Source organism: Esox lucius, chromosome 16 (assembly GCF_011004845.1).
Source record: "Esox lucius isolate fEsoLuc1 chromosome 16, fEsoLuc1.pri, whole genome shotgun sequence".
NCBI lineage: Eukaryota > Metazoa > Chordata > Actinopteri > Esociformes > Esocidae > Esox > Esox lucius.
In genome coordinates, this window is record NC_047584.1 from 4,445,943 (window position 1) to 4,466,289 (window position 20,347).

A 20,347-nucleotide genomic window follows, 5' to 3' on the forward strand; every position below is an offset into this window, starting at 1 on the left:
TTCACCTGTGTTTCACCCAAAACATTGATCGCAGCACAATCCTCCATGTTTTGTAATGTGTAGGTACGTTCGCTAAGGCAAGACTGAATGACCATCACCGATGTCTGCGTGATTTAAATACACAGAACACACCATCACCCCATAAAACATGAATGGTTAACAACCACCGGTTGTATGCCAGCTGTTGCACCACTTGTCAGAAGATAAAACACCTGGGTTTTAGATTTGCCGAACACCATTTGTTGAACACCAATCATCTTACCGCAGACACAACACTTATTTATTGCCTGGGAATTTAACATTCCGGAACCCTAAGCCCCATTTGTTAATCATCAATCATAACCCACCTGTTATAACACTAGTCTGTTTTGCTCATCAGGCGTTGTAAAACATCAAACACTGACACATCAATGTAATCATAAATCACAAAGTCACCGGACATGCATTTGCCCCGCCCTAACACACGTCATACAGGAAGTCCCACCCTAACATACGTCATACAGGAAGTCCCACCCTAACATACATCATAACGGAAGTCCCACCCTACAAACCGGATGTCCCGCCCACCTTTCACATCAATATGGAAGTCCCGCCCCCCAGGGCCATAAATCACCATTCTGACACATTATACCCTACACTAACTACTTACCGCCCCACTTCGAGCACTGGGGAAAAGTACAGAGTGCTCAAGTGCTCAACTTGGTTCGGCTGCGTTCACCACTTTAGGGAAGTATCTAATTACGATCCAGATAACCAAGTAAAGGCATAGGCGCCGATTTATGTTTTCCTCCGTGGGTGCTCATAGGCGCACGCCATTTATATGTGTATATATATATATATATATATATACACACACACACACACAAAACATCAAACACTGACACATCAATGTAATCATAAATCACAAAGTCACCGGACATGCATACGTTACTCCTGAAGTCCCGCCCTAGCACACGTCATACAGGAAGTCCCACCCTAACATACGTCATACAGGAAGTCCCACCCTAACATACATCATAACGGAAGTCCCACCCTACAAACCGGATGTCCCGCCCACCTTTCACATCAATATGGAAATCCCGCCCCCCAGGGCCATAAATCACCATTCTGACACATTATACCCTACACTAACTACTGCGGTACTCACCGGTACGCAGTACCGGCACTTCTATATTTTACTCTTAAGCGTACCTGCCCTTTTTCTTGCGTACCGCTACTTCTCACATGCAGCCGGTACTCTACCACTGACAGAAAAAGCATCAGTGTCAGAGAGATTTGTAATGACCTAACGTAACGTTACATAAACTACACTACCCAGAGGGCAATACGTGACTTACTAAAGATCTTGACGAATCACGTAAGGCAAGCAGTCGGTTCACCCTATCAGGAGCTGTCTGATGGCTGCGGCTTCTGCCTGAGCGTAAACATATTTTTCACTGGTGAAATCCAAAACCTAGAAACTTAGAAAAAGTGTGTCGAATTTGAAATTGTAAGTCATGTTAGCCTGGCTTCAGAAAGGCAATAAAAGATTGTGTGTGCCAGAGTTAGACACTGTAAAAATCTCAAATGTAATGATATGCAAATGAAAGAGAGTACCGGCACCTTTTTTTTCCCACTTCAAGCACTGCTTTTCCCACCTTTGGTTGTTCCAAATTAATGTTCGGAAAACATACTTAAAACATACTTAATTGTAACTTTTTTAACATTATTACAATAACGGAAGGATTTCTGAAAATAATGTCTCAATTGTCTGAGTTTGTTCCTGTATACTTTCTTTTCCAGTTTTATAATTTTTTGAAATGTATTGTATTAATACTGATCATCCTCTTAATTAACTTATGGTAAAACATTGGTGGTAATTAGGGGATGCTTTTTTTTTCGAAGGATCTGGCCAACTTGCCATCAACCAGTTTCTCTCTCCAATTGGGTAATATACAATTTGTATTTTTCCACCATGCTTCCATCCATCCATCATCTTCCGCTTTATCCGGGGCCGGGTCGCGGGGGCAGCAGTCTAAGCAGGGATGCCCAGACTTCCCTCTCCCCAGACACTTCCTCCAGCTCTTCCGGGAGGACACCGAGGCGTTCCCAAGCCAGCTGGGAGACATAGTCTTCCCCGGGGTCTCCTCCCAGGAAACAGAAACAGATGCCCAAGCCACCTCAGCTGACCCCTCTCGATGTGGAGGAGCAGCGGCTCTACTCTGACCAAGCTTCTCACCCTATCTCTAAGGGATCGCCCAGCCACCCTGCGGAGAAAGCTCATTTCAGCCGCCTGTATCCGGGATCTTGTCCTTTCGGTCATGACCCAAAGCTCATGACCATAGGTGAGATTAGGAAAGTAGATTGACTGGAAAATCCCAAAGCTCACCACGACAGACCAATACATCGACCGCATTACTGCAGAAGCTGCACCGATCCGTCTGTCAATCTCCCGTTCCATCCTTCCCTCACTCGTGAACAAGACCCCTAGATACTTAAACTCCTCCACTTGAGGCAGGCACTCTCCACCAACCTGAAGTGGGCAAGCCACCCTTTTCCGACTGAGGACCATGGCCTCTGATGTGGAGGTACTGATTTTCATCCCCACCGCTTCACACTCGGCTGCAAACCGTCCCAGTGCATGCTGAAGGTCCTGGTTTGAAGGGGCCAACACGACAACATCACCCTCTGGCCCCTGGCTGCGCCTAGAAATTCTGTCCTTAAAAATTACGAACTGAACCGGTGACAAAGAGCAGCCCTGCCGGAGTCCAACATGCACTGGGAACAAGTCTGACTTACTGCCGGCAATGCGGACCAAGCTCCTGCTTCGGTCGTACAGGGACCTGACAGCCCTTAGCAAAGGACCCCATATTCCCGAAGCATTCTCCACAGGATGCCGCGAGGGACACAGTCGAATGCCTTCTCCAAATCCAAAAAACACATGTGGATTGGTTGGGCAAACTCCCATGAACCCTCTGTACAGGGTATAGAGCTGGTCCAGTGTTCCACGGCCCGGACGAAAACCACACTGTTCCTCCTGAATCCGAGGTTCTACTATTGTCCGTATTCTTCTCTCCAGCACCCTGGCATAGACTTTCCCGGGGAGGCTGAGAAGTGTGATCCCCCTATAGTTGGAACACACCCTCTAGTCCCCCTTCTTAAAAAGAGGGACCACCACCCCGGTCTGCCATCCCAGAGGCACTGTCCCCGACCGCCACGCGATGTTGCACAGGCGTGTCAACCAAGACAGCCCCACAACATCCAAAGACTTGAGATACTCAGGGCGGATCTCATCCAACCATGGTGCCTTGCCACCGAGGAGTTTCTTGACCACCTCTGTGACTTCAGCCCGGGTGATGGACGAGTCCACCTCTGAGCCCTCATCCTCTGCTTCCTCAATGGAAGATGTGATGGTGGGATTGAGGAGATCCGTTGAAGAACTCCTTCCACCGCCCGACGACATCCCCAGGTGAGGTCAACAGCTGCCCACCTCTACTGTAAACAGTATTTGTAGGGCACTGTTTCCCTCTCCTGAGGCGCCGGACGGTTTGCCAGAATCTCTTCGAGGCCAGCCGATAGTCCTTCTCCATGGCCTCACCGAACTCCTCCCAGGCCCGAGTTTTTGCCTCCACAACCACCCGGGCTGCAGCCCACTTGGCCTGTCGGTACCCGTCAGCTGCCTCAGGAGTCCCACAAGCCAACCAGGCCTGATAGGACTCCTTCTTCAGCTTGACGGCATCCCTTACTTCCGGTGTCCACCACCGGGTTCGGGGATTGCCGCCTCGACAGGCACCGGAGACCTTACGGCCACAGCTCCGAGCGGCCGCTTCGACAATGGCGGTGGAGAACATGTTCCACTCTGACTCAATATCTCCAGCCTCCCTCGGGATCCAGTCGTAGCTCTGCCGGAGGTGGGAGTTAAAGATCTCTCTGACAGGAGACTCGGCCAGACGTTCCCAGCAGACCCTTACAGTACGCTTGGGCCTGCCGAGTCTGTCCAGCTTCCTCCCCCTCCATCAGATCCAACTCACCACCAGGTGGTGATCAGTTGACAGCTCCGCCCCTCTCTTCACCCGAGTGTCCAAGACATACGGCCGCAGGTCAGATGAAACGTCAACAAAGTCGATCATCGACCTGCGGCCTAGGGTGTCCTGGTGCCACGTGCACTGATGGACATCCTTATGCTTGAACATGGTGTCCGTTATGGACAAACTGTGACTAGCACAGAAGTCCAATAACTGAACACCACTCGGGTTCAGATCAGGAATTCCCAGTGGACAGTGAAAGTTGATATTAACCCTCTGACAGCTAGGGTTTTAAAATCCCTCTGTCACTATCTTGCCATTTTGGCTTCTAAAATGGTCATTCTTTATAGTAGAAAGAAGTGCTTTATATTCTGGGATTCTGCAGACCCTCAGCTACATTTTCTGAAATAATCAATTGATTTTGGTTTTATATTGAAATAAAATTATAAAATATAATAGGTAGCCTGTTTTATATTACATTTGGATATCCCAAGGTTAAGAATAACTACAAGTTGAATTGTTTTGAATTTATAAAATAATAAAATGAACATGGTATTTTTCTTTACTCACATTCACAAATTCTGATAATCATTGAAAATGCCCATTTTGGGCCACTGAACTTAATCTGTCATAATGTACTTCCAAAAGCCATCACTAGATGGCAGTCCCTTCTTTTTTGAACTCTGAGGATTTATTTTATTTTTTATGGGGTGTCTTGAATAGGGGGTGCCTTTATTTCCTTTGGAATTCCCTACATGTGCCATATCTGGAAGTGGTGGACATTAGAACAGGGATGTGTTCAGTCTTCCTTTGGATGGTTATATCCACAGATGACCCTCTACACAACACAGCATAGGCACACATTTGACCATTGGCTACCATACCGTTATATCAAGTTATCATATAGGCCTAGTAATTCCACTAAAACAATGCAAAATAATAATAAACATTTTTAAAGAATAGCATTTAGGTTAAACTTACCCTATTATACAAATGGGTCGATTCCATCCTGATACTTCTCATCGTCTAAATTTTCAGACCCATTTTCACTATCCCCGCTCTCCATAATCATTTATTCAAATTTTTTCGCCATTTGACCGTTTATTTTTTCTCAAAACAATTGCTTGTAGCCACTGAATGTGTCTTCAATGCAGTCCAAGTACATAATGACTTTATTGGGAGCATGGTAAGTGCGCCGCGCCTCTCCCCCTGGAGAGCTCGCTCGTTCTTTCTCACTCTTTTGGGGAGAGGGGTGACATGGATACATTGGTTATGTAATGTAGACTTCTAAACAACAGAAAGATATCAAGTATAATTAGTTAGGGCTGCTGCTGAAATCCCGAAGGACTATAAGTGATCAATATTTGTGATCATGATTGTGGGGCTTCTGGTTTACGAAAGTACACAAACGATGTTGTTATTTGCAGCTGAATGTCCTTGTTCCCGTGGAAAATAAATGAAGCATCTAACTTCTACCGTTCCGGAGCAGTTAATAAAAATGTGTGACCTGGACGTGCGGCGTGTCAACTAGAGGTTTTGTGATCGCAATTGTGGGGCTTCTGGGTTGACGAAAGTACACAAAAGAGATGTTGTTATTTGTAGCAGAATGACCCTATTAACGTGGAACAAGAATGAAGCATCTAACTTCTACAGTTACGGAGCAGTGAATAAAAATTTATTTAATTGACGCGCCCGCGCGTCAATTGCACTTAGAGGTTCTCTTCCAAAGCACATCAGGCAGTCTATACCGGCATCCTTTAGCGCCAGAAGGAACACACTCTCCAGACTTCTACCTCAGTTGAGCTCACAGGTGCCTAAGCCACAACAAAGAGTTACTAGAGCCCAACTTCCAAAACCCAGAGGGCACTGGCCAATTGCTCCGCTGCATATGGAACATCTGGGCTGTATCAGGATTTTACAGGAGAATGTTAAGTTGAAGCTGAAGTGCATTTCGGTCATGTAAAATGACAATGGTCCAAAACATACAATAGCCAACTCCACAGTGCAATCCAGAAAAGCAACAAATCGAATATTATAGAGACAAATCCCAATGTGTCCAGATGTGTGTGCGTTGCTTTGGCTGGACTTAATGAGCAGTTCATGCTTTTAGCCTGAAAAGTGTTAAAAGCTGCTTAATTAAAGCAGTTGAACATGAAAGAGTGGGCCAAAATCTTTCTACAGTGATTTGAGACTGATAAACAACCACTGTATGTTTGTTCACCATTATTCTAATCAGCAAAAGCAGACTGGGAACAATCTGGGTTAACTGACAGAATATTTATTACCTTGCTGTCTCCAGGATTAGAACCAGCAAACTAAGATTTACTGGTCCAACACTCTTAACCCATGTGCAACCCTGCCAACGCTGTAAGGTAAAATGTAACATGAACAGTTATCAATCAGGGGTATTAAACAAACATAAAAATAGTGTGTTATTTCTTCACTAAGGTCCCTTCACTCAGTTTCAAAATGTTTTGCCCACTGCTGTTTGAGCACCTTTTCCTTCATGAATAAAAGCAAAAATGCCTCATTAAACAGGGAGGAACAGCCTACATCATCTTTTGCTGATGACAAATGTAAAAACAAACAACACACAAACATACACACCCAACCACTCTATACAACCCAATCACACTCTAGACCTCTGTGAACAACTTTCTGTGATGTATTATATTAAGCTTGCATAGATAAAGAATCGCATCTCTCTTCTCATTTTCCAGCATGAGTCCTTCTCACCACCAATGGCTTAAGCAAAAGAAGAAAAACACAAAGAATCCAGCAACAGTTCTTCCCTGACTGGGCTAGATTAATCAAATGTACAATGTGAAATAGAGTTCTAAGTTGTTTTCTCAATAGAAACACGGAGCATTTCAGCTCCGTGTGCATTTAAATCAACTACCTTTTAACATTTTAACAATTTCTGAGTATTTCAAAGGGTAAGGTTGTCATGCCTCAAAGTATTATATCAAAGATATGAAAAATAATAATTGCAGAGTATTTGAATATGTCTTTGAGTTGTAAATAGAAAGTTTGCCTGTCTCGTTTAACATGACCTGTCTTTAACCGATCCCAAACATAACTGGTCACTGACCACTCTTGAACAACCGTCTCTGGGTGGCAAGGCTTTGACGTGAGAATGGAGCCTGGATAACGTGGCTGTGTTCTGAGAGGCCAGAGTTTGGCAGGGAAACAAAGAGATTAGCCTTGGCCAGCCAGTCACAATGCTTCTCATTTCTTTCCTCAGCATGCACAGGAGTAATTTCATGTTGTGAGAACCTGCCACGGGTCCTTAAAGTTGATGGGGCAGAACTAGCCTGACACTAACAGATTTAGGATCAGGCTAGTGTAGCTCAACTTCAACCGAAACACTGCTCTCATTCACTTGATGGACTGAATAGCACAGTGCTTTTACTTAGAGAGATGATTCATCTTTTTGGAGGTCTTGTTTCTGATATGCTGTGCAAGTGTTTCGATAGATTCAGCAATTGTTCATCTCCTTCCAAATACAGTAAATTGGACATTTAGTTGATTCAGCACTTGGAAGCAAATAGTCAAATTCTTACCAAATACAGTTGCAACGAAATACCTGTCCTTTTCTGCCTTCCTACCTTCATTCATTCCATTTTGATTGCTGTTCTCTAGTAATGCATTGTGGTATATGGCAACCTCTGATCCAAAATAAATAAAAATAGAAAAACACCCTAGTAAACAGTATGGGTAAACAGAAGGGGTCCATAGACACACACATTAGTATATCCACTTCTGAAGAATTGATTTATTTTCTGTTTTCAGAGAGAGGAACCCAAAGCCCAGAGGCAACTCTGGGGCCTCCTCGTTGTGTTTGTGTGTGTGCTTGTGAGTGTGTGTCGCTGTGTTTCGTCAGAATACCCAAGACTCACCATCAGTCTCCACCAGTTCAAGGTACTCCACTCAATCTCTCAGCAGCCAATGCGCCAGCAATACGAACGCTTCACCAGGCCTAATAAGCACATGCTAAGTGTGCTAAGCTGCTTTGTAGCCTTGTTTCTCCTTTTTTTTCTCCCATTCTTTTTTCATTCTTCCACCCTTGTGACTTGCTCACTTCAGGCAATGTGTGCTTGCTTGTCAGTTGTTACCCACACACACACACACACACACACACGCACATTCACGCAGATGCACATAGCACTGCCACCAGAGCGGTACAAATAGATTTCATTCGCAATTGGTCCCAGGGTGTCACAATGGAAAGATACTTGGACCGAAAATGGGAAGGAAAAAGTGGTTTTATGTTAGTAATGCTACAGTGTGTACTCTTAGGGGTAGGAGTTTAGTATGTTTAAGAGGCCCCGTAGGCGGAATAGAAACCAGGCTGCAGCAGACACGTCTCCAGCGCGGAGCGGGATAGAGCCACTCATGAAAATTCATTCCCAAGTACCTGGGAGCAGAGGTCAAGCCAAATTTTGTGAAATGTTTCCAAAACATTTTGCAGCAAGAAGCCCATTCAGTGTCACAGGTGACAGGGAAATGCTCCATTTGGCTTCAGACTCAACACAAAGGAATCAAGAAAATAAAGAAAAAAGGTTAACCCTTCTGTTATCCAAATATATATATATATATCTGTAGGAATTTCTTACTGTTGTAATTTGTTCTTTTAAAATAGTGCGGATTTCATAAGAATTAGCATGGATCAGCACTGTTGTAATAGCATTATTTTGTTTCATGTGTTAGAACTGAAGTTGTTTGCATGTATGACCAGTAGTGTGCACAAAACCTAAACATTGTTTAAAGGTGTTTATCTGTGCACTGTGTTTATTTGCTTGTAGCACACTGTCAAATGATTAAAATTATTAATGACAATTAATCAAATTATCTTCTGTGGTAAATTAATCAGAATTTTAGAATGTGCTGAAATTCTGCCATTTTCTCTTGAAAAAGCATTGCATGATGTTAAAGACATATTATCGGTTATTGTAATAGAAAACCCCCAAAATATCAGAAAAAAAGAAGATTTTTTAAAGCAATTACTTTTGGCTAAAATTCATATTCATTCATTCATGTAATTTAAAGCTTTTCATGCTTCTAATATTCTTTCTCTGAACACAATATTGGACATGTTTTTATTGCTAGTTAATATTCTAGTTAATATTTGGTATTAGCCTTGTACATTGCTAATAATGAAAAAAATACGTTTTTAATATTGTTAATAATATTTAGTATTCCATGTGACTACTAGTCACTTACTGTTTTATTGAAATCGAACCTCAGCTAAAAATCTATCCCAAATTTAAATGCTAAAACATTCATATAACATTTTGTTATTTGACAATTTGTGACTCACAAATACCCAATCGGCAAGTTCTGTGCCGCACACCTGTTACTGCAGCATCAAGCACATGAGGCATTCTGACTGGGAGTACCTTTTGCTAAATAAAATATGGATGTAAATTATATTATTCCCCAAACAAACGGTTTTGCTACCAAGGTGTCATGTCACCATGTTAATACTCCAAATTAATACATTTTTTGATAGTCATTGGAGTCATTAGGCTCCTTAACTGTGCTATAAGTTTTGGGTTGACAAACAAGCCAATTTTAGTGTTTTTGCCCTATGGATTGTTCTGAGCCGTCAAAAAAAATATTGTTAACAGTGGATTTTGTTCACTGTGTTAAACATTTTAAATGAATTGCACATATTAACACGTTAACTTTGACAGCCCTAATAAGAATAAATACAAATAAATAAAATACAATAAAAAGGTAAACAAAAATGTCTTGTGTTGTCCCAAGTTGTCCCAAGACAAAATGTCATGAAGAAATTTGAAAAGAATAAGTAAGTTTATGACAAACACAATGGAAAAATACAATTAAGATCTACTTGGAACTGAAATCTATAGATGGAAAACAGATAGTGCTGGCTTGGTCACCACAGAGCCCCAACCTCAACATGAGTTAACCTGTGTGGGATCTTTTTGACTTGGAAAATAATAATAAAAAGCAGCCTAAAAAAGATAGACATTTTGGCAATATAGTTATGAAAAGAAGGTATGTTAGAATGTTGGAAGAATTTAAAGCAGTAAAAAGCTGGAAAACATTACACCACATTCTACCAAAGCGAATTGTTTCAGTTTTGCTGAAGTTCTTCTTACTTTACATTGTAGTCGTATTTATTTTTGTTAACATCAATGCTATAGGATGTTTTTGCAAATAAACACTTACTGCTCAACTAAATCTTCACAGATGGCTTTACATTTTTACACAGTACTGTATGTACAGTACTTGTGTGTGTGTGCGTGCATTTATATATAGGGTTAAAATTAAAAGACCACTGCAAATTGAACGCTTCTGCTCCTCACTCAAAACCTTCCTTTTCGACTTTCCTTTCCAAAGGAAAGAAAAAGGTGCAGTGGTCTCTTAATTTTTTCCAGAGCCGTACATCATCTTGTTTTTGCATGTGTAGCATATTTGCATGTGTGTATGCGTTTCTGTAGACGAAAGCATAAGGACAATCCCTTAGCATGACTACTGTGACTAACTTTCCCTGTTTTTCACCATGGTCCCCATTTGACCAGCTGGCAGATTGCACAGTTGAAGAGATGAAAAGTAACACTCTGCACCCCGGCAGAGTGGTACTGATGGAACCTTTTAAGAGCAAAATTGCTCCAGTGAGTGAAAACACAGAGAACACTCGGGCTGATGTCATATTACAGCTGTTAGCTCAATCAGAACACGAGGGTCCCACAACAACCAAAAAAAAGGGGGAGGAACACCATTCCGTGTAACACTGCATCTGCTCTGTTAGATATCAAGCAGAGCTGCAACTGGAATGCCATGTTTTCGTGAGTACCCATGTGGTCAGCCGTAGACGAGCCAGGCTGCTTCAAAGCGTAGATCTCACTCAGCGCGTGGTTAAGCGGGTGATGACTCGTTGACTCTTTTAGTCAGTCAGTGTTCCCTTGTACCGGCATCCATTTTGGCTGTGCTGGCATGCTTCTCAGAAGCAACACTCCCATGCAGCTGTCTGGAGGTCGCCACTGATGTCATCCATGGTGTCCCCCTTTTAAGTGTCCGTCATTCGGCTCGGACACCTAAGTATTTTTGTTTGATGAGATGCAGGTCTACTGTGTGGTTTTCAAAGCCCGGTCCTCTCGTAGGCCTTTGTACTCAGCTAACATGTTGCTAATGAGTATGTAGTATGATAAACATTGAACAGTTTTTACTATCATAAACATGTTTGAAAATTATTTGAGAGATCCAACATTCAAAATGTTTTCCTTTTTTATTTTCAGAAACCTGCGTGTGAGAATTTTCTTACGGGGGTTTGTCTTATGCATCCTGTGTATACGACTGACAAAAACTTGAAATCAAAACCAGATCTGCAAATCCAACTTTTTCCCAATCCTTAGTACTGTACACCAGACCGAGAGACACAAATTGCTTTCCAAATCTTCGGCATTTATACGGATCATTTTGTGTTTTTACTTAATTTTATGCACTCTTCTCATATAGAAAAAACAGATCTGGTATTTAGTGCTCATTAGTTATATCAAAGCTGAATCAATGTCTGCAAGATCACATGATCAGAGTATGTGCCATAACAGAATATAATAGCCTGGTATAACTAGTAACTGTAAGACGAAAACACTTATGTATTCCATCTGAAATTGTAAATAGTTCCTTGTTGTATTATTCAGCATACTAATGATTTGATCAATCAGTTGAAATCATTGAGAAATTAATTTTGACCAATTTAAGTTGCCGTTGGTTTTGAGTGATCATATGGTGTTAACAAACTCTAGCTTATCTGAGTATTTGGCCTAGTGGCACGCTGTAGTGAGTTTTAGCCACATTGAGAAAAATGATGCAGTGGTGTTTTTGACTATTTTAAAACTTATTTAAACACATCATCAGATCTGTGTGCCGTGAACTAAACATCCCCAAAAGGTTTTGCAGGCAGTGATATACTGACTAAATATGTTTTTGTGCACTGGAGGGCCAACTACCCTCCAGTTCAAAACAGGTGTTTTGTGTTCCAGGTCTAACTCTTGTGTGCGGTTGTGCATGTGGATGAGTCCATCTCTTAATGCTTATATTTGTCTACATGTGTGATCATCTGGAGAGTTCCATTACCTCTGCAGTACGAACAAACACTAACTTCCCTCCCTTCTTCACCTCAACATGATCTTGGCCAGGGCAGGGCAATTTGCTTTAGCATTCTGCTAACCTTCCACCACAGATGAGGCACCAGGGGCCAACCTGCAAGGTGAAAGGAAGGCAGAGTGGATGTGGAACAGGTCCAGCGCAGTCAACCCTTACCCGGGTCCAGGCATAGGCGACATCAGGTGGGGGTTATGGTTGAACAGGCAAACAAAGACAACACCAAATGTCCTCTGTTTGTGCTCTAGTGTCTCATAACTGGGACTGCGTGGTGGAGTCTGAGATGTTGTTAATGTTCTGGCATTGATTTGTCTTATCAGGCATACAGATCTGACACTGAATAGCATGTCAGATCGGTTATAAGAAAGAGAAAGCTGCAAACTCACTCTCAGTTTTGACACAATGAGAGAACGTGGCCCATTGAGGTGGGTTTCAGTTTCCACTGTACCAACGCTAAAACTCCTCGACAGTCCCGCTAAAGTCTTCCTCCATTGTTGTAAGCGCAAGGAAATGACGTGGCGACTGAGCCCCCAAAACAGACTTTATTATTATTTTAACCATGCTCTTTTCATATTATTTCCCATGGCTTGCCTTGAGACTGCAATGAAAGTCGGCGGGAGAGTTAGTGAGGGAGTAAAGGAAATCCAATTTTAGTGTGTGGATACCCCCCAGTGATCCCAAAGCAGGTACAAAAGCTGGCACATAGGAACTAACTTTTATTAAAGTCAATACATATACATGTTACTGATGCATAATTTATAGCAAATTCTGTAGCATTAGTGCCAACACCGGAGGATAGGTTGGCTTTCCAAAATGTTCTATGTTTGTAATTTTCTTCAAAGAATTTAGTGCAGAGCATAAAAAAGTGCAAAACAATGAGAATGGAAAACTACAGTGTGTACTGTATGTGTGTGTGTGTAGGGGAGGGTAATGTATGTTTTACACATTTACTTGGCCAGGTATTTATGACTTTTTACAAGAGGTTTCTGAAGGGTCATGGCATTGCATGGACATGGTACCAGTCAGACATTTAGACACTCATTCAAGTGTACTGTTTTCCATATTGTAGAAAAATGGTGAAGACATCAAAACTATGGAATAACACATATGGAAACATAGTAACCAAAAAGTGTAAAACAATTTAAAATACATTTCTTATTTTAGATTATTCAAAGTAGCTACCCTTTGTCTTCAGGACACATTTGCATTCTCTTTGCATTCTCTCAACCAGCTTCATGAGTTTGTCACCTGGATTTGAAGCTGAAGGTTTGCCTTGTTAAAAGTACATTTGGGGAATTTATTTCCTTAATGTGTTTCAGCCATCATTTGTGTTGTGACAAGGTAAGGTCAGGATACTGAAGTTCATCACTATGTCTGTACTGTAGTAGTTTATATTATGTTAAGAACAGCTCAAATAAGCAGAGGGTCCATCATTATTCCATCATTACTTTAAGACATTATGAAGGTCAGTCAACGCACCAAATATACAGAACATGGAAACTTTCTTCAACTGCAGTCACAGAAACCATCAACCTCTATGAAATTGGTTCTCGTGAGGACTGTCGCAGGAAAGTCAGACCCAGGGTAACCTCTGCTGCGGAGAATACGTTCATTAAAGTTGCCAGCTTAAATGCTTCTAACATTTGAAGTAAAAGACACATCTGTGAGATCTAGAGTGGATGAACAGATCATCTCCACATGTGTGGTTCCCACTGTAAAGGAGGAGGTGTGATGGTGTGGGGGTACATTGCTAGTGACACTGGTTTATTTAGAATTCAAGGCACACTCAACCATCATGTTACCAGAGTGTTATGCATCGATACACCAACCCAACTGGTTTGCACTTAGTGGGACTATCATTTGATTTTCAACAGGATAATGACCCAAAACACACCTCCAGGCTGTGTAAAGGCTATTTGACCAAGAAGGAGAATGAGCATACATCAGAACACCTTCAAAACTGTTGGAAATGCATTCCAGGTCACTATCTCATGAAGCTGGTTGAGAGAATGCCAAGTATGTGCTAAGTTGGCATCAAGGCAAAGGGTGGCTACTTTGAAGAATCTAAAATATACATGAATTTTGATTTATTCAACACCTTTTTGGTTGCTACATGATGACTCTATTGTGTTATTTCATAGTTGTGAGGACACTATAATTCTACAATGTGAAAAATAGCTCAACAAAAAAATAATTATAGTGTATTTTATCAGGTTTTGATAAGTGTTATTGCTTTCAGTGTTTTTGTTTTTAAATTGTACAATGTAATATTAATACAAGGGCCTTCTGTATTTTAACAAAGAAATACAAATAATTAATGTTAAGGTCTGGCACAGATGATCACAACTGTTCCATTGAGTAGGGTTATAGTGAATGCTTGATTAAAATGTGGGCCCACAAAAGATTTAAAATCACTTTAATGTCTGTTTTGTATTTATGCTTAAGACAAAAACACTTCTCCTTATAGAACCTATTTGATCTGTGTGTCAGAGAAAGGCTAATGGGCCAAAACAACAAAATTAAATAAGTCAACAGTTTGTGGTTCCCATCATTAGTTCTGCGGCCAGCCGGGCCAGAATATTGCACATTCCACAGTAAAGTGGCCCATCTGGTCCACTGCAGACAACAGTTTTCTTTCATATTAGCTGTTTATTGTTCCTCTAGATTGATGCTGTTAATATCAGCCTTTCAGAATGACAGATTAACATCACCTGCTAATCAGCGCTATTAAGAGATAAATATCGGTAATGTAATCACTACAGTCATTCTTTTTACAATAATACGATTTACAAATGTAAGTTATTAAGTAATTAGCTTACATCTTCATAGATTACAATCCCTTGGCGTTTGGTACGTCTGGCTTTCTGAAGATTACAGTCTTTTATTTAAGTTGCTCCCATCTTTTTTTGTGAATGAGAATTTTCGACTTTTGGCCAAAACTTGAAGTACTTTATAAATGACCCCACATCCTTGCAAGGACGTGTTTTTTTCTTTTCTTTTTTTCTCAAGTGCACTCCCCCCTTGATTGGCCATGTTGCAGAAGTGGTGGACACCAGGGAAATGAATGCCTTACATTTAATTCAATTGAAAAATTATGTGCACTTGATAAAATAAAGGCAGGCTGTGGGCTGGCATATCTAAACAGCTATCAAGGATTCCTTTGTTGCCGGGAGAACACTGGCCCTTGGGCTACTCCTGGTTTCAACATTCTAAACTATACCCCCTTCATTTACAAAGTAATTTGTCGGTTAGTGTTAATTTCCTAAATGCGACATAAAAGGAGTGCAGCACGGAGAGAGGGAGAGAGAAAAAAATTAAAGGGGAAAATCATAAAAACAGCAGAGAATCAGGGAAAATTGCTTCCATCTGTTTGGGGGCTGCCAGAACGGAGTGGAGGGGAGTGAAGCCTAACTGCCTTTGACCTGCCCAGACTGGGCCAATTCAGTTTGAAAGACCAGTTCCTCTAATGAAGGCCTAATTTTTATTGCCACTCCGTCGACTTCAAAGCCGGTCAGGTTGCCAAACATAATTTCACTGGAGGTATTTTCAGGTGCACTGCAAATAGTTCATAAATAATTTCCCCATTAGTCTGCCTCTGCCCCCTCCCGAGTCGTGCACACTGCGAACTCTTGGTAGTTGAATGTTTCATCTGTTACCCCTCCCCACCTCCAACTGTCCAACACCCTCAGACCCACCCGTTCCAATACTCTGAACACCCCTCACCTTCGTCCTCTAGGAGCTTAAGGAGTCAAATGCCACTTAGCAGCTCTGCAACTTCTCCAGGGAGGCCGAAAGGGAGAAAGGCTGGGCATGAGTTGGACCCTGTCTCAGTGAGAAGGTAGAGGGACTATACCATTACAGGATTAGTGAATTAAAATAAATCCAACCTGAGGAGGCCCAATCACTGATGCCTTATTGGTCATGACCAGGCTGCCACTTTGAATGGCTACCTGCTATTGTGCAGGGAACATGGTGCGAGCTGTAAGAACGTGCATATTAGCCGGCGTTTCAAGCAGGCCATGTTTCTGCTTTTACCATGTTATGACTGACTGCCATATAGAAGTCATCCACCCATGATACTTTATCTCCAGTTCAGATTGACAGCATTTTTTTATTATTCAAATCAACCATGTTTCTATGACAGGATTCTCTTGTGCAGTCCTGTAAAAATAAAAGTGAGATGAAAGATATTTTTCATGTCAAATCCAGATTATAATGACTAGTGAAAGTCTCCCTGAAGCATGCATCCAAAGGACTAATTTAAAACAAACTAATAATAAAAGGAACGATACCATCAAAGCACATGTGTTTCGCATTTCCAGGCATTCTCCAAGAATTATTAACATTTCGTGGGGCCATGCCTTGACTTAGCAAGCTGTTAAACTAGTTTCTCTCTTTGTCAAATGCTCTGTAAAGAACTTCATAAAAACTAGAAGCCTTTTGATAGGTAATAACACACAGGAACCAGAACCCAGAGGAGCCGGACATTTCTGAAAAGGACTGCACTGAGTACCTTCCTTGAACGTAAATCAAGGAAAGTCGAAAATCCCCTCCGAACACCTATTATTAAACCTTTCCCTTTGGGATATATATTGGGATTGAATTGCATTTCCTTCCCTGCCAAAGACCACTTTCTTATTGTTGGTATACAAGTATTTGGTGTCATTGTACACATAACAGGCTTATCACAAACACCAACCATAAATCATTAATATCTGATTATACACTCTCACACTTAATTACAGCCGCCTTTTTTAAAACTTCTCCCCAAGTTTGTTCGCAGGCCAGGGATTTAGTTGAACCTGTTTAAAATTAAAAACAAAATGTGGATATCAGGATTGTCATAAGCAACTGGGAGGAAATGCAGAACCTTTTTATGGCTTGTCCACCTGCGGGTTTCAGAGGGCCTCTTTGGTTCTGTGGTGTTTTATCCCCAGTTTTAGCACAGGCCATTTATCCCCAGCCTAACTCATTATCAGTGGTCAGTTGCTAGGCTTTGTGGCTGTAGCCAATTACACGGTGGCTGTATTTACTGCTTGACAAGGCCACGCTCTTTTACATCCAGTCCCTTCCGACCTCTCTATCTCCCTCCCTCTCGCTGTCTTTCTATCTCTCTCTTTCTCTTCATCCATCTCTCCCTTTCTCTCGCTTACTTTCTCATCATCCCCCCTCTCTGTCTTTCTCTCATGGTGACTCAGGGCATAGGTGGATACATGGATACTGTGTTTTAAAAGCTGTTTCAGCTGTTTCACAGAAATATGTTCTGCCAAAAGGACCACCTCGCTTGGCAGCCAGTAGCTTAACAGTTTAGAAAATCCAACCAGTAACCGAAAGGTTACGAGTTAGAAACCCCAAGATGAAAATTCAGTTGGTCTATCCTTTCGCAAGACAACTGTAATAGCTCTAATAGTAAAGAAATATCTGATTCCCTGACTGTGTCCCAACTCAAAGACAGCTTTAGGGAATGTGGGATCTGCATAAACACAATTCCAATTTACACACCCATAGAATACTAAATTATAACCCAGCTAATTCTTAATATTGTTTTATTATTATTACTATGGCCCTGTACACTTTAAAAGGTGTCCTTACCTTTGACAAAATCACCCAGACATGGGCAAGTGGTCAGAAGTGATCAAGACCTCTCTATAGCAGATAAAGAACAAAGTGTTAACATTTACAATTTATTTTACTAGACCCAATTAAAACACAATCACTGTTGAAATAATGAATGAATGTGTTAAATTAGCTTTTTTTGGATGTCAGATTATTTTTTTTTTAAATGAATATATCATTAGGAAGGGCTTTGTTCATTATGTACTACTAATAAAATGTAGATCTTAAGTAAAATGTTTGGCTTTACAATGCTTCAGTCTAAATGAAAAGCTGTCTCAGTTCTGAATATAGAAAGAAGCAGATTTCTTTGTTCTCTGTAATTTCCAGTATAACATAACTACAACATTTCTTCAGTCATTGGCTTTAGATACTACAACACAAAATGGTTCCCAGTACAATGATTGCAAGATTTTATCATTTTGTCCAACCAAAAATAAACATTATTGATATGCCTGTTTGTGTCTATCGATCAAGAACATACACGCAAGCACAGTGTTGGTTGGAATCCTAACCCTACATCTATTTTGATAATTTCACTCACAATTATGGCCTTGACTCATCACAGTAGTTCTTCAGAAACTTCATGGCACTCAAACATCGAGACATGTCCCAGCATCTCTCAATGAGTCGTTCTGCTTCTTTTCACACTGCTTGCTCAACCAGGAGGTATTTTACAGTACTTAAGGTCTTAGAGGAGATAACATTTTCCGGCCAACAACCACATTGAGGCACCCAACCTACCAAAAAGAGTCTCCAAGGCAGGCCTGTCCAACATCATACCCATCCAATCCAGACAGTGCTGAACACCCCAGGCACTGTTGGTATGATGCTTCAGTACCTGGACTTGAACTGCTGGCTCCAGTGATGCAGTGATGCAGTGAGTAAGACCACTGTACAAGTCAGTGACCCATTTCATGCTTTCCCCCATCTAAATAAACTGAAAAAAGTATATATTAATTGTATATATAAATGATTGAAATTATGATATACGATGAAAACAATGAAGTCTAGAGATGCATGATACATTTTATATTGTTTAATCTGGGCGTAAGAGGGTGTTTAAGCGGCCATATAATCGAGCTTATTGTTCTTCCTGCCTCTCAGATTCCTGCTGTGTTTATCCCTGTCAGTGGTGTGTTTGGGATCAGATCAGTAACACAAGACTGATGTGTCTCATGATTCATGACTACAGCCGTACTAATTCCTCTACACACACAAACCCTCATTAATGAGTTGTTATTGGAGGAAAAAGAACCCTCGGTATCTGTTAAACACACACAGGTCCTCTTAATGAGCTCTCTCTGTACACACACTGTCTTGGCCAGACAGTGCGTCCTCAGACACAGCCTGGGATTCAATCAAATCTGCACTGAGGAAACCCTGGCCACAATGCAGTAGAATAACACTGTTCCTAATTCCATGACAAATGAAATAGCAAACTAAACCTGGGCAAAGCAACAGGCTTCCCAAATGTGCCCCCAGCCATGTTTGTTGGTCCCCTAAAGCTCCTTATATTATTTTAGATTTTTTAAAATTAAATAAGACTATAACCAATGTAAAATGTCCTAAATTTAAGACTCAAATGGGGAACTAACCTCACCTGAATACAAATATTTTAATGCCAAATATGTCTGCTTAAAAGGCAAACTAGAGGACAGCTTTGAAGGCTGGATAGATATAACAGATATTTAAAACAAGTGGGCAACAAATCAAAATAGGTGGGTATAATGAAAAAATAATTTAAAAAATAGTTATTTGTTGGAGACTGTTTCGTTCTATTGAAAGACAATGCAGTTAAAATCTATTTGGTTCAGCTGGGCCTGTCAAAGACATTCACAGACTTGCTCCAAAGCCACTACCGCATTGCCTTGGCTATTTGCTTTGGGTCATTGTCTTGTTGAAAGATCTTTACCTCCAGTGTGGGGTCCTATGCTCTCGGGATACAATTCTATTGATTTCAATGAAATCTATCTTTATTTTGCTCTGACAAAAATGACAAAATGCTACTAAAAGTTTGTCAGCTTGTTTTTCTTCCTATGAAGTAATGCCTGTTAATGTCCTATCAGACAGCCTTGTCCAAATACAGTAGACCTGTTATCCAGGGATACAGTAGACTGATAAAAACTAAAACAACTACAATGACTAAAAAGCTGCCATAATTAATGTTGCATCCTTTTCTTAAACTGACCAGTTTCCCAGTCCATGCTGTGGAGAAGCATCATAGCATGATGCTCCTCCCAGCATCTAATACTGTAGCTTGATTTTGATCTAAATAGACCAGATAATATTTTTCCTCATGCTCTCAGGGTCCTTCAGAAGGATGTCATATGACTTCTGTCAGGAGTGGCTTCTATCTAGCCACTACACCATAAATGCTTGATTGATGTGGTACACCAGAAATGGTTGACCTTCTGGCATTTTCTCCCATCTCTGCAGAAAAACTCTGAAGCTCTTTTATTGTGGCCACTGGGCTCTTGGTCACCTTCCTCACCGGCGTTATTTTTTCCTGGTTATTTTTTGCCAGACGGTCAGCTTTAGGAAGAGTGTTGGTGGGTCCAAACTTCTTAACGATGAGGGGGGACACTGTGCTC